This window comes from Peromyscus maniculatus, chromosome 5 (assembly GCF_049852395.1).
Source record: "Peromyscus maniculatus bairdii isolate BWxNUB_F1_BW_parent chromosome 5, HU_Pman_BW_mat_3.1, whole genome shotgun sequence".
Lineage (NCBI taxonomy): Eukaryota > Metazoa > Chordata > Mammalia > Rodentia > Cricetidae > Peromyscus > Peromyscus maniculatus.
The window spans coordinates 40,911,592-40,926,935 of NC_134856.1; the positions used below are offsets into that span (position 1 = coordinate 40,911,592).

At 43.3% G+C, this 15,344-nt stretch overlaps 1 long non-coding RNA gene across 1 annotated transcript in view; it reads left to right on the forward strand.

The window, feature by feature from the left end:
* The first annotated feature begins 477 nt into the window (after nt 1–477).
* Nucleotides 478–15,344, forward strand: part of LOC143273313 (uncharacterized) — a 728,872-nt gene continuing 714,005 nt past the window's right edge. The window contains exon 1 of the long non-coding RNA XR_013051298.1: nt 478–596. This is a non-coding gene — a long non-coding RNA (uncharacterized LOC143273313). The remainder of the gene's footprint in view (nt 597–15,344) is intronic.

A 15,344-nucleotide genomic window follows, 5' to 3' on the forward strand; every position in this document is an offset into this window, starting at 1 on the left:
GCCCGTCTTTTATTATTACCCAGGTATTACCACAAATGGGATTCAGCAAAGAAAGCCCCTGGCTGCCTGGCTCCCTCTGCAATCAGCAAGCCAAGTGGGTCTGCCATGGGCTTTCCTGAAGGGACCCCTAATTGTTTTACATATGTTCACCCCACAATCTGAATATTCCTGGCATCTGGGAGACTGGTGGGCACGGACAGATGTCTCCATGTATGCATGGCGTCCCTATATTTTTGCCTTTGTCAGTCACTGTGCGAGGGGGACGTTTTGAAGCAGAGCCCAGGTTCTCCTTTGTAAGGCATTAGCTATGACCCTCCTCCTCTCTTCCCGCCCCCAGTAAGCCCTGGACTTCAAGATGCCTCCTTGACTGGAGCTCAACATGGAGTTGTCTTTTTTTTATTTTTTTTAAAAACCCAGTCACAACACAGAGAGAGGAGGAGGAAGAGAGAGAGAGAGAGAGAGAGAGAGAGAGAGAGAGAGAGAGAGAGAGAGAGAGAGAGAGAGAAAGGAGAGAGACCCTGAAGGATGGGTCTCAAAAATTGTAAAGGAACCACAGGGGATTCCTTTTGAGAACCACAGAAAGCAGGCTAGCTGAGGTAAGGTAGATGTGAAAGTCTTTCTTTTCTTTTTTTTTCCTTTTCTTCCCTCTCTCTGTCTCTTGCTGGTGTGTCTCCCTCTCTGCCTTCTCCCTCCCTCTTCATATCCGCCCCCCTTTCCCTGCGTTCATGTGCTCTCCCCTCAGTAGCTGTCTCTCTTTGGATCTGGGAGGGTGGCTGGGGGTGGGGGGGAGCCACCTAACTTCTTCCCTGCTTAAGCAATCTGAGAATGGAACTCATGTGAATATGCAAATGGGACTCCTGGCCGCTTGCGTTGCCGACACGTGTATGTGTTGTATCTCCCCCCCACCTCCCTGTCTCAGCGTCTGATCTTCAACAGATTGCTGTTGTTTCCTCTGATCGCCAGCACAGCGTGCTGGAAAGAGAGATGGGGGGGGGGGAGGTGGAGATTGGAGGGAGTGTGTTGTGGGGCTGGGAGGGAGGAAATCATGACAAGATTGCTGTGACTTTTTTATATTAATGTGTGGCTTTTTTTCCCTAGCTCATTTGCATGTCAAAGTGGCGGAGGTGTGAGGGCAGAGATTAGGATGGGGATGACATAATGATGTAATGAATTAAATGTGATCACTTCTCCCAAGCTGGGGGTGAGGTGGGGGGGGCAGCGAGGTGGGGAGGGGGGAACTAGTGTCAGACAGCCAGAGTGAGCCAGCAAGAGGGGAGCACCGCTTCTGATCTGCACTGTGGTTGATTGATGTCACCAGCTCTCGGAACGCATCTTTTTTTATTGTGATGATGATGATGGTGATGGTGCTGATTGAGCTGATTACACTTAGCGTTAGTGTGAAATTTGAATTTTAAGTGGTCAGTGCCAGAGCCCCCCCCAGTGCACGTGATTATTTGGTCCATCAGTGCAAACCCTTCACTGTCAAAATCTAACACCGCTCTGGCGTTCGCTTTTATTTAAAAAGGACAGTGCAACCTCCAGGAAAGAGAAGATGACTAATTTGTAATATTACACAGAAGGCTGGAGCACAGGGCCTTTTATGTGGCTGCAGTTCTGGTTTTGAGTATGCAAAAAAAAAAAAAAAAGCAGGGGAAAGGAGATTAAAAACATTTTTATTATGAGAAGGCAGAGAGAGAGAGAGAGAGAGAGAGAGAGAGAGAGAGAGAGAGAGAGAGAGAGAGAGAGAGGGAATCTTTCACTATATTGGTAGGGTGGCAAAGGTTTTCACCATCGACAACAGAGGAAACACAATTTCATCTCTGGCATTCAGTGTTATCTCCCTTTAATAACAAAACCAAACGAGGCTGATTGCGAACAAAGCAGATCGCCGGGCGGCTGGGTTGCAGGTCCGAAAGCAGCAAAAATGGGACTTCCCCTCCTCCTTCTGCCTGTTTTATTTGCAGCACCTGAAAACGTGCATGGAGTAGTTGCAGATGGGGAAAAGGAGAGAGTCTTTCTCCCTTCCTTTTAAAAAATGTGTGTATGATTAAAAAGAAAATAAAAAAGAATATAAATACAAACTCCAAAGATTTTCAGAGTTGGAGCTTTATTTCAATCACATTCATCCTGTGAGCCTCTAAGTTTCCTTTGGCTCCTTCTGGTGTCCTGCACCTTGGACTTCCTAAGGTATAGGAAATCGGTGTAGCAACTTGGGACTAATTGTCCTTGTTGCAGTAGCCCCGATGGTATACACGAGCACTCAGGAATTCACAGACGTCACTACCATTAATTTATTGAAAAAGAAAATCCAAAGCAACTCCATTAGTTTTTTTTTCCCCCTCCCTTGTTATTGTTAAGGGCTTTAAATGGATTTCCTAATTGGATAATTTTATTCACAAAGAATAATACACAGATGGAAAACAAGCCCGGTCTCCGGGGTGGGGGTGGAGTCGGCAGGCAGAAGGAAGGAGAATCATCAGTGCGAAGCAGCGGGGTCAAGTTCACGGAGACCCGCTCAGGTGCTATGTATGCTGAGAAGGGCAGGGGGCGCGGGGAACAGCACGGATGTGAGAGCCACCTGACCTTCCGGCCTGCGGGAGGCAGATGGGTGTCTTAAAAATGTTCAGACAACACAGCGGAGGATGCGTTTGCCTTCTTTCTGTCGTGTTTAAAGTAAAGCCCGGCGTTTCTGGTCCTTGTTGATCATAGCTACTTCAGATTCATCCCAACCGCAGTTCCCCCAAGACGCAAGCATCCTGGGTCTCCCTTCTCTCAGTTGCTGCCGTCAGAGCCGTGTTTCCTGTCCCCCAAGTCCATCTTTTGGAGGTGAGCTGGGTTTCTGACATCTCTCTTCTCTTACCCAGTTATGATAACTATAAACCAGGTCCCAGTGGATGCCACACCCAGACACTATTAGCAGCAAAGCACATTGACTCCCATTCTTATACCCTTTACCTGCCAAATAACGTGCGATGGAGCAGGGCAGTGAAAGTTCTGAGTCCTGGCCCTACGGCTTCAACACCTGTATCCTTATTCTCCTTTCATTCCCCAAGAAGGCCGTGGCCTCCACAGCATCCTGCTTTCTCCCTGCCTTAGTCTCCTATGCCAATAAAGAAGAAAGGCAGCCATGAGGATTGTTACTATTGATCTGCCCAAGGGGATCATTAGGCGTCCGTATCAATCTACAAATCAGTAGGCCTGTGTTACTAGCTTGGGCAGTCATTGCCAATTTGTTCCTATTAGATGGCCGAGCCTGGAGGTGTGTGATGAGCAGATCGGTCCTTATCTCAGCGCTGGGTTTACAGGCTTGCTGCCAGATGCCAGAGTTTGCTAGAGTTTTATTTTGGGGGTGTGGAGGTGATGGAGAGTGGGTGAGAGAAACAGGGGTCTTTGTGGGCCTTCTTTCTGAGCCTGACAGCAGCATGCCCTTTGATTAGACTACCGAGGTATGCCCCACCCTGTTTTGTCTTGGTCATTACTGGTGGGAACTGGCCTCCAGTACCTTCCCAGGGAAGCTGCCCACAGGAACCTCGAGCTGAAGTGTCTTCTCTCTCGTTGTTTTGTTCTTGGTCTGCATTCACCCCCCCCCTCCGCCCCCCAGCCTCTGCTCCCAGCAGTGTATTTACTGTTGGGCAAGTGACATTTTTCCCTGATATTTTCTCTGTAGTTCAATTAGATAAGGTAAAAGTTAAAGCTGCAGGTAATTTTGTTTGGGCGAATCATATTTACCTTGTCTCTTTGAACTGAAATCTAGAAGGAAATGTGTTCTGGCTGCATTCTTTATTACGGCTGTGTTTTTAAATCTTTAAAGATCATCTTTGTCTCTGGTCTTGGGCTCCGAGAAAGCAACAACCAGAGTGAAAGCTCCATTCTGTTTCATGCAAGTAGATCGTGAAAAATAAAAATTACGTTTCCACGGAGGAAGGGGAGGAAAGAAAGGATAATGAATAAATAAGCACAATTTATGCCGTTACCGCTGCCAGCGTGACATTTCCTCTTCATTATTTTGTGAAAACCTCAATTTTAAACCTGGTTTTACTCATTTCTGACGTGAGCATTATTCAGTATAAATATCTGTCCATTGCCAGGCCTCGATGAAGCTCCGAGTGACATTTCTGCTTTATAGCTTGCACTGGGGGGGGGGGGGAGGCAGGGGGGGGGTGAGGGGAGGCAGGGAAGGTGGGCTGGGGTGGATCAGAGGGGAGGGACCAGGCTGCATCCACTTCCTGGGAGCTGGGTTTAATCCTGCAGTGTGTTTGCCCCTCGTGAATAATAATCTCTTTTTCCAACTGGAGATCAGGGGTTGCCGGGTCACACATCCCAGCCTAAACTGGATACTTAACATATGTCTTTGCTCTGGAATTGGCTACTCAAGAGGCAGGAAAGTTCTTTTTTTTTTTTAAACAATCTTTCAAATTTTGATTGTTGAAAATGAGACATAACTGTTTATCAGTAAAGGCCAATTTCCAAGGGCTTTAGTCCTGCTTTTGAATTGTTCATTGTATTTCAGCTTACTCTATAAAAAAGAAAGGTCCTGACTGATACTTCAGATGACCTTGAACTTCCTAGTAGCTGGTATTGGCATTTCCTCACTTGTGTATTTTTATTATTGCATTTCTCCTCCCCCTCCCCCCTCTTCTTATGGCTTCCTCCTGGCCCTCCTCCACTGCACCCCTCTAGTTCACCCCCTCTTCAGCAATACACTCATCGGACAAGAGCACACTTTGCTTTCTGTTGTTACTGTTGACTAGCTCCCAGACTTTCCACAGGAGCATATCTGTGTAGAGCTGATGATTCTGGAAGTTAAATCATTCTAATTTATCATAACCCAGACAGTCAGCACGTTTTCATCTTTGCAGAGCATATAGAGAGATCGAGTGGGAGTGGACTCAGATGAACATTGTGAGGATTTGTCTTGCAGATATTTATAAGCTTTTTCTTTGGGAATGGAGTCTCTTTTGGGGTGGCCACCAGGCCACGGGAGAACAGAGTTCACTTTGAGGAGGCTGCTGCTCAAGCTGTTGCTTGTTTTCACAGGAAAACTGGGAATTCAAGTTGGTTTTTACCAGTGATACGCTGTCAAAGCCAGATGTATCTGTGAATAAACTGGTTATTTAATAATTCTGCGATTCTCCTGCCCCTCTCCCCCACCCTGTCTGAATCAATGAGAACTTTACAGTGAACGAACCAACAGCCCAGTGAGGCAAGCAGCCCAGGTGCCCAGTCTGATGCTCGGCTGAAGGACAGAAAGTAGACCTTTTTGCATGTCTTTGCAAAGGGAAACCCATCATTTTCTCATCACATAAGGTCTTATTGCGTAGGGATGCTGACAGTGTGTTGCATCTTCATAGAAACTTTTCATCAGGGAGGGGCTGGCTCCCTGGCTATGACATTTACAGTTGGTGAGTGACCTAGCGAGGGCACTGCACTGGGCACATTCATTGCCTTGTTCTCTTTCATTTTTGACAGAAAACATTTTGATTTCTTAAGGTCCTGTTTCTCTACCCATGTAGTTTTCTAGTTTCCTTTGGCTTATTTAGCATAGTTTCATGGGTGCTGTTCCTCCATGGAAGGGATAATACATTCTCTGCATGCTGTCCCCCCCCCACACACACACCTGGAACCTTGTGTAGATTAATGGTCAGTGTCTCTCACACACGCACATTGTGTTGTGATAGTGGAGAGACGCTGAGAATTACTGACGAGATCCAGAATAATTCCTAATGCTGTCGAAGGCTTCATTTTCTCCTCGGCATGATGGATGAGGCTGGAGAAGTGCTTTCTGAGATCATTATGTGTATCGTTCTGTTAAGTGTTATTAAAGTCTGTCTGTCTTAGGCAGCATAAACAATATCCCCGCTTTCAGTCGTTCCCTGGTTTTCAGAACAGTAACCACATATCCCTTTCTTACCCCCTTTTCTCCATCCTGAGATCATCTGGCTATTAATTCCTGCCATAAAATTATTGAGAATTGTGTTTTTCTTTCCACTTAAAATTGAATAGTATTAACCCATAAAAGGTTCTGGCTTATTTTTAAACCAGTAAATATTTTAGAAATTCATTTCATTAAAAGAACCAGATGTGGTGAGTAGCAGACTTTGGACTTTAGGGCTAGGTTTATAACTTCAAAGGGATGTAAACGTCTTTTATTTTCTGGGGTCTCCATTATATTCTATATCGTTGATACATTGCCTCGAGTTGGTGGTGCAAGACACGGGATGAGGTTGGATGTGAGGAAAACCGCATTGAAATCTTCCCTAAGAGGCAGATGGATTCCGAGGGGACCTTGCAGGATCATGTACACGAGAAGAAAAACTGTCCAGTACTCTGGGGTCAGGGAGAGTTGGCTTTTTAAAGACTGTGCCTAAGAAGGTGGATTCCTATCAGTCCAAGGAGCAGTTTGCGTCCATGGGTTGGGGGAAAGGAAGTCTAGAGTGAGAGCTGAATGAAAGCCGTGTGGAATACAGCAGCCAAGGAGAAATGACAGATGGCTCACGTTAAAACTGAAGCAATTTCACTGGAACAAAAGAATTAACTTTGAAGGTTCGGAACTTTCTCGGAGTCACAGATTGTTCTGAACCCTGTGATAACACACGGGGGCTCCCTGCTTTATCAGCCACTGTCATTCTGCTGGGGCCCTCCTCTGTCCATTGTTGTTGTTGTTATTGGTTTTGAACAGTTCGCTGGAGTCTCTTCAGGCCCCCGGAGGCACATTCAAAGAAAACGAAACCAAAAAGAAGTAGGCCCTCACATTTCCTTCTAAAACACCATTTCCTCTTTTTTTGGGATTCACTGCGATCTAGAAAGTCTGAGTTTTAGACTTTTAATAGAAGTGCATAAGTTTGATGCAGAGCTGGGGCAAGCCCAGCCATCCACAGCACAGCTAGTTTCTGAGCATTTAATTTTATATTTGAGTAATTCTCCAGATCAGGCTATAATCATGAATGTCATATAAAAAGTTTTTTTTTTTTGTAAAGAAATTACATTATTTCACAGATGTGCAAATACTTCTGAGAAAAAAATTACATTGATCAGTTTTTAATACCCCCCTGTCTCACCCTTCAGTCAAAGGGAAAAACAGCCCCCTCCATCTTTGTCTTCAGAAAGGTGCTAGATTGTAAACATCTGAAGGACATGAAAGGGGGTTGGCCAGTCCACCCCAAACTCTTTCCAGGTTTTCAATCCTTTCAACAACAGCCTTCAGTGTGCAGAAAAGAGGGAGGGTCTGTGGAATATAAAGAGACAGGAGGTGTCTCTGTTTGTTATTAAAATTTAAAGAACAGAGCAGTGCTCCAAGGGGCTAACACCGAGTCCGCTCATTTCAGGGGCTCAGGCGGCAAGAGGGAAGGATGTCAGGCAACCTGTGAGGAGGTGGTGACTTGGAGACAGTGTAGGCAACTGCCACAGAGGAAGATCTTGCTGGGACAGAGGACAATAAGCGAGGTCACTGTCATTCCCTTTACAGTGGCTGAAACAATGGCATGTGGGTATTTCATTTAAAGCTGTTCAGACAAACACTCCTTTTCATTTGGAAGGAGACGTGATTATTCTTTGTTTTGTCTGTTTATTCTGGTTCAGATAAAAACACTTTGTAATTTCTGGGTTTTTCCTGTAGGAAACATTTCTGGAAGGGGCCGCTGAAGTCAGGCACTGTGGTGGCGATTTCAGGGAGAGTCAGTCACCTGCGGTTGGAAATACCCCACTGTCACTCAGGGGTGAATGACCAACTGTTCCTGAGTCTGAAACAAAACAAGCGAATTAAAAATCCGTGCTGCCTGCTTTTCCCACGTTTCTCTCTTTAGCAGCTCTCATCAAGTGATACTGCGTGGCCTCTGCCCCACAGAATATTTAGATATTTGATATATTGTCACAAAGATATTGTAGAAGTGAAAAAATTGCATTAGCATTTGGCCCATGGATAATGATTTGTTTAAGCAACACGACAGTTGTTCAGGCCCTCTTTGCTGAACCAACTTAAATTTTATTTTTATCTGGCCCCAAAGAGGGAGATAATATTGAAAAAAAAACAATAAACTAAGATGTTGTATTCAGATTAGTATGTATAGAATCACAAGCACCCCATTGTCTTGCCAAAATCATACATGTCAGATGAAAAAAAAAAACTAATCTAAACACACCGGGTTTATTTTCAGCGTGCAGGCAGTACCAAACTCCGAGGGCTCTTATCACAATGCATAGAAACTCCTCGGCACAGAATCGTGTAAAGAAAGCTGTTACTCCGAGCGCGGTTCATGTATTGGAACGGCTGTGACAGCGCGATACAGTTAAACACTTGTTCAATTATAAGAAAAAGAAAGTCAGAAGGGGACCTGATTTAGATAAGAATTTTAAAGAATCCTTGAAATCTCTGAAGGAACCTCACTTCCAACTTCCAGCCACAAACTGGAGTGTCTGTCCACTTCCCTTTCCTTACCCTTGTCCAGTCCACTTAGAGGGACCTTGAAAGGAAGAGCTACCCTTCGCTTGAGCAGACCTCCTTCCAAGTCCTACTCATTTAAGAAAATTAAGGAGCTGGGTTACCGTCATTTGCAAATTATTTCAAGTGTCTGCTCTTTTATACCCTCATAGGAAATGAAGAAGTCCTCTGGTAGTGGGACCCCTTTCTCCCTACACTAGTTTCTCAGTTTGCTCCCAGATGGTTCTGCTGTTTGCTAGCAAATAGATTTTTGTGAATATATAAAAGGCTCTTATTGGTATTGGTACCCAATATTTACTTCTGGGAATCTGCGCACATGGAATTGTTTTTGTTCTTGTTGAGCAAATGCTCTATTGATATATGTACTTGTGTGTGTGTGTGTGATTGTATGTTCCTGTCATATACTTGTTTGAAACACAGATAGATATACATGTACATATACATACATGTGGCTCCTGTGCCATTGTATTTATTTGACATATAAATTCATTCCTGGAGACTCTGAATACACAGGGAACATATTCTCCCATGCGTAAAATTCCTTTTGTTTAGGTTAACTTTTTATTTTCTAAGCTGAGTGGTCTGTATGCTTTGCTAGGCAGGTAGGGCCCATTTGTTAAGGCTGCCTCTTTGGAGACTGACACCTTAATAGTGTTTATATGATGGCCTCAGAAAATCAGCATTGTAGTATCATTTTGAAATTGCCCTCCTCAGAGGAAAAAAAGCCGCCAACCTAAACCTAAACAAATCTCCAAGCTGCAAGACCCCAGCCTTTACGCAAACAAAAACCATGCAATATTCTTTAATCTGGAAGGCTATGGCTTGCTTAACCTCGACTAAAAATAATAATCTCAGGCATTAGAAAGAGCGACCCAAATCTTCAGTGTTTATGACTGAGACCCCTGATAGACAGCAGAAAGATAGTATCCACTTGTCTGTTTCAACTTCATAATCTTCACAGCCTTATGTATTTAAATCTCAGAAAATGAACAGAAGTAAGTCCTGGACTTTTCTGAGGAGTTTGTCCAGTCTCTTGGCATCCAAGAAGCTTTACAGAAAGGTCTGTGCACTCAGCTTGGGCAGCAAAGAGTCTTGGGGAATGTCGAAAGCTATCTTTTTTCGGTCTATAGAGGTTGGTGTGGGCCATTTAAAATAGGATCCTGGAATTTCCAGACCCTGTCTCTATCTTCTAAGTCATTCCTGTACCTGGAATAAAATGTTGCCGTAGAAATTATTGACATAATAGTCCCCATGAGGACTCGTAGCCATCAAAGTGAAATCTCACAATAAATCCAGAGGCCACCTGGAGAAGCACCGTTAAAGAGCTTTTTAGAGGAGGGAGAAAACTTTAAAAGCTTAATTCTTCTTGAGCACAAGTTCACTGATCACATCTCTGTTGCGCTTTCCAAGAGTTAGTTTTACTGTTAGCTTTGTTAAATAATCCTTTCAAGCTTTTTTTTTTTTTTGACAGAAAATGCTGCATTCTGTATAGATGACATCACTGTCCCCTCCAGCCACACTGAAAGCCAAGAGTTACCCAGCAATGAGCCACAGTAGGGATTTCTGTCTGTCTCGGGCATAAAAGCCTTAAAACGTGAGGTGGGTCTTACACTCCTACTCTACAATGCCAGGGACATTATTGATCAGTGTGGGGGGAACCTCCACCCACAGCTAATTCCTCTTTGTGGAGTCGGGTAACTAATGCTGTTTTACACTTAGCACTCAAGCCACACATTTCATCCTCAAAATGCTTTGAAAACATTAACTAATTAATCTTTAGCTAATTTAGCAACTGACGATGAAAGCTGAGACGCTGAAGGAGCTTGGGTTCCACCAGCATGGTGTGCACACACACACCCCTCCGATGGAGCCAAAGACGGATTGCTCTCTCTGGAGAGGAGAGGGTGAGGGATGTGCAAGTTGTCAGGTGTGGGGCAATTTACAGGGTGCTGACCAGGTGATCCCTTTAAGGAACAGAAAAAACAAAAACAAAAACAAAACAAAACTCTGAAGGGATACACTCCTGGACAGCCATTAAAGGTAATGGCCAGATTCTTTTTTAAATAATAAAAAAGGTGAACAAATGAAATGTAAAGGCCAACTTAGGAGAGTCAGCCTTAGCAGGAGCATGTGAAGAGTCTTGAAATTTAAAAGTGTGGTTAAAGATGTCCAAAGGGGGGACTAGGAAGCAATGGATGTTTTATTCTTTAGATGCCAAAGACTTGCCTTAGGGTTATAGCAAGATAGGCTCCCCCCGGCTCCCCCCCCCCCCCCCGTGTGTGTGTGTGTGTGTGTGTGTGTGTGTGTGTGTGTGTGTGTGTGTGTGAATGATCTTTTTCAGTTAATGCTTCCTGGGTCCGTGTAACCCCTGAGCACTGCCTTAGAGATCCAGCCTCATTTAAGAAACTCAACACAGATGCCGTAGGGACTTCCCTGTATGTCACCACCCAATGGAACTCTTTTTCCAGGGGGCTTTTCTGCTCTGCACTGTGGCCCCCTCCGCTATGTGAATGAGATGGGAAAATAGTTCAGGAGTTTCTCTAAGCTATCAGCAGACCGCACAAGCTGAGTTTTCTTTAAAAATACGGAGACAGTTCATCTATAGAGTCACTGTGAATGAGGGCGTATGTGTGGTCCAGTTCTTTCAAAGAAAGGAACACTCCACAAAGCCACCAGCCTTATAGAAGGTGGCACCAGTGACTGCATTTTTTTTTTTTTAAAAAGAGTGAATATATTTTGCATCTATTCAGTTCATTCTGATTCCCACACATCCTTCTCCTGCAGCAAGGAAAAGCAAGATTGTAGAATATTGGGAAAAAAATGTCAGATGTACAAAATGTATTCTCAGTCTCACTGGCGTATCCCACAGAAATGTTGCTAAAAGGAGCATCAAACGCAGCCGCTCAGCTGTCCAGTGTGAATCCCACAGAAGAATTACTATCCTGCGGAAAACTTCCCACCCGGCAAACTCAGAGATTCCTGGTAGATCTGAGAAGGCAGTGGGAGCAGCTGTCTGTGTCTGACGTGGCACACTGAAGTGCGTGGCATTCGGTGGGGGAGACTGAAAGCACACACCGCACACTCAGAATTGGTACCTGCCAGGGCTCACTCCTGGCCACGAACATTTCAGCTTAACGCGGATCGGTGCTCTTCTGTGCCCGATCTTGATGTCTCCTCCCAAGGCTTGTTGTATTTTATTTTTGTGCTAGGGACCTAGGTGATTGCTGCACCCCTGATCTACACCCCTACTTTCTAGTCTTCCTGAGTGTATGGCCCGTGGCTCCCCTGATCCTAATTCTTCTATTTCATTCCAGCCTGATACTGTTTTTAAAATTCAAGACAAAGTTGTTAATGATATACCTAATTTAGGGAATTAAAATTTTGTTACTTCTTGGTAGGATCTTCCTATTTTAGGGGCAAACGAGGGTTCATATTTAAACATTACTTCCTTTTCACTTTTGAATAAATAATAATAATAATAATAATAACTTTGACTTTTTCCCATCTCTTACCTCCTCTCTATGATGTTCCCTGCAACCTTGTCATGGTGGCACATTTGCCCCCTGCTCTTCTGAGAACATGTCTAACAGCTCCCATCCATGAGGGGACCTTCCTTTTCCACTCCACTATGAGCACTTTCCAGGGAGGCATTTGGAAAGTTTTGGGATCTCTAGTTAGTCTTGTAGTTAAAAGAATTTACATGATGCAGCTTTCTGGACTCCCATTTACACTGATTCTATTCCAGTCTTCTGTCTTAAAAAAAAAAAAAAAGCATCATTTCATGCATCACTATGACTCAAAGTCAGCTAGAACACCATGCAGGCAATAGTTCCTCTAAATGGTATTCTATGGCAGTGCTACCAATGGGGGTGTATGTGTGTGGTTCTGTCATTTCTGCACCCCCACCTCCACAGGCAGCATCTGGAGAGTTTACTTGGTCATTATTGCCATGTGTGTGGGGTGGTGGTAGGGCTGGTGACATCTATTGAGTGGAGACCAGAGATTCTGTTTGTCATCCCGTACTACATAGGATGACCCTCTGTAATAAAGAAACTCCTGGCCACAGCAAGTTGTGTATTCCTGCTGTTTCTTACATTTGTATCTGCAATTGGAAAATGTCAGAGACTTTTGGGTGTGCCCTGAGTTTATCATTTTTTTTTCAAAGCAGTTGTAAGAACATAGCTTTGTTTTGTTGGAGGTATAGCTGACTTGTCTAGCTTCTTAGCGCTTCCTTCCCTTAGCAATAACAGATTTGTGAGCAAAATCAGAAATGGCGGTCCTAAACATCCTCTCTCCTCGTTTTTGAAGACTGTGTCCCAGGGAGGATGGAATGAAAGAGAGGTGTATAGATGAGTAAAGGATGTGCAGGCAGAAATGTGAGAGCAACTAGAACCTGGGCAGATGCTGATGTTTGAAGAGGCACCTTGGACGCTGCACCCCACCTGGTTAAAGATCATTCAGAGACCTGATGCTTACAAGGCCAGGGCTCTCTGTCTTGGCTCTTTACCCCCTCCCACTCCACCAGGATGGTTGGCTTTCCTGCTGTTATTTTACAGAGAGAAAAAACAATCCAAAAAACCAAACCTCTGCAGAGTGGATTGTAGCACAAGCCGCTTGTAAAATTCTCAAGCTAGAGATTGTAGAAATGGACCCCACGGTTACTCATGCACTGGTGATTCTATTTTCTGGGTGTGGTTTGTTACGGAAGAGTAGTTGAAGGGACCTGAAGACAGCAGGACTTTGTAGAAAATTAAAAAGGAAAAATTCTGGGAGGAGACTTCAGAGGAAGAACACAGTGCTTTATAGTAGGGACTGACGTTTCATTCACACACACACACACACACACACACACGCACGCACGCACGCACACACACACACGCACACGCACACATGCGTATGTGATTGATACATACATGTATTTCCTACTATTTAGAACTGTGAAGGGTAAAGGACTGGGTGTCTCTCCAGTCCATCTAGCAGCCTTTTAAACTAGCTTCGCTTTTGACAATGAGGTTGAGCTACACTTTCCCAGTAGATGGCATTGTAGTCTGTTCAGTGGTGAAGTGCTTCCCTCCTTAGCCAATAGGACTCTGTGTGTGTGTGTGTGTGTGTGTGTGTGTGTGTGTGTGTGTGTGTGTATAAAATTCCCCCCCCCGAGTGTCTTTCTTACTAACACCCCCTCTCTTGCATTAAATACTACCTTGAGGTTATAAATAAGAATCTTGTTTTTGCTAGTTACCTGTAACTCTCAAAAGATTTGATTTAGGAGGAAAAAAGATGCAGTAGATAATTTAATGTTGCTATAGCAAATGAAAAAAATATATGGGCTAGATCTGGGAGTGTGGGCTATAGATAAGATATGCAAGTATGGAATATTTTCAGATGACACTGTTTCAAAACGAGAGCTGCTTTGGTCTTCTGAAGTCCATCATTTTGGTATTAACCCATTATATCCTGAATAGTTTAGTGTGGGCATGATAAAGCCTTGATAAAGTTTTATTCTAGAGCAGAGATTGTCTGTCTGTGCAGTATTCTTTTTAGACTGAGCCCTGACAAACTTCACATCTTTGTAAGCTAATTATTTAAAAATTCTCTTTAACAAAAATCATCTGTCTGGAGTCTGTGTATATTATATGTAGACCAAAAATTGAATAATTTTTTTTAGCTAATTGTAAATATTATCTTCATGATAGTCTTCCTTCTTTTAGACCATTGAGCCTAAAAATAACAGCAGTAACTGATTGAGCCAGCCACTGTTGTCCTTGTCTGGTGTTGAGAAAGATGCCTATGGGTGATTTCTTCTTCATATCAGAGTATCATTTTGCATACTGGTAGTGAGGGGCTCAGAAAAACAACCAGTACATGAAACTCGATTTCAACAAAAGAGAGAAACGATCATATGGAGAATAAATACGCTTGAAAAAAGATCTCACAGTAAGATTTTCTGTAAATACCCTTTAAAACGAAAGACGTTAGATTATATTAACTGGGATCGAAACAGAGTTACATTTCTTTCTTTTTGTTTTGATGAACTTTGACAAGGAAAATACTATACTTATGTGTCTGTGTGTTTAATTGACTCTATAGTGCCATAAAGTTTATTTTTTCCATGAGACTCCCATCTTTTTCTTATAAAAATATTTTTCTAAAACTGTAAATTTCTCCCCCACAAACCCCACCCCAAATCCTCTTTGTACTAAACATACTCTATATTTCTCTGATAGTCATTTGGTAATAGTGTTTGACTTCCATTTATCAATACCGTTTCTTTCCATTATTTTTAATCACAAGATTACGAGCTATGTATTTAGTTATTATTTAAGCTAAATGGTGTCTTTGGCTGTTAGCTGGAAAAGATAATGTCCCAATATCAGGATTAAGTTTTCATCTCTATCAACTGGCTTAAAAATACCCAACTTGATTCCTTTTGAATTAACCGAGTCTTATTTTATTTTATTTTTTTTCCCAGTATCACCGATCACCATAGTAACCACTAGCTGTCAGTTCAGCTTCTGACATTTTTCTCATTTGGTAAGATTTCAGAATTGCCATCCTCCCTGCCAACATGTCATGAACAAGAAAAAAAAATTGCATGAAAAATCTAATGGGTGTCTGGTCTGATTGTCCTCATTCGAGGCAGGAAAGACAAAAACTGATGAATTGTGAAATGTATTCAGAGGGATTCAAGGAAGCAAGTGCGGGGGACCCCTTCCCCCCACCTAGCTTCTTTTTGTTATGCTTGATGCTCCATACATGCTTACTCTGACATTCGGGTTTGTAGAAATTTAAGATTAACAATTTTTTACACTCACCCAGCTGATCTCTCTCCCTTATGTTTTTTTTGAAAGTCATTATTAAAAATAAAGTTACCAAGGCTCATATTTAGCTTGATTTCTCATATCATAGC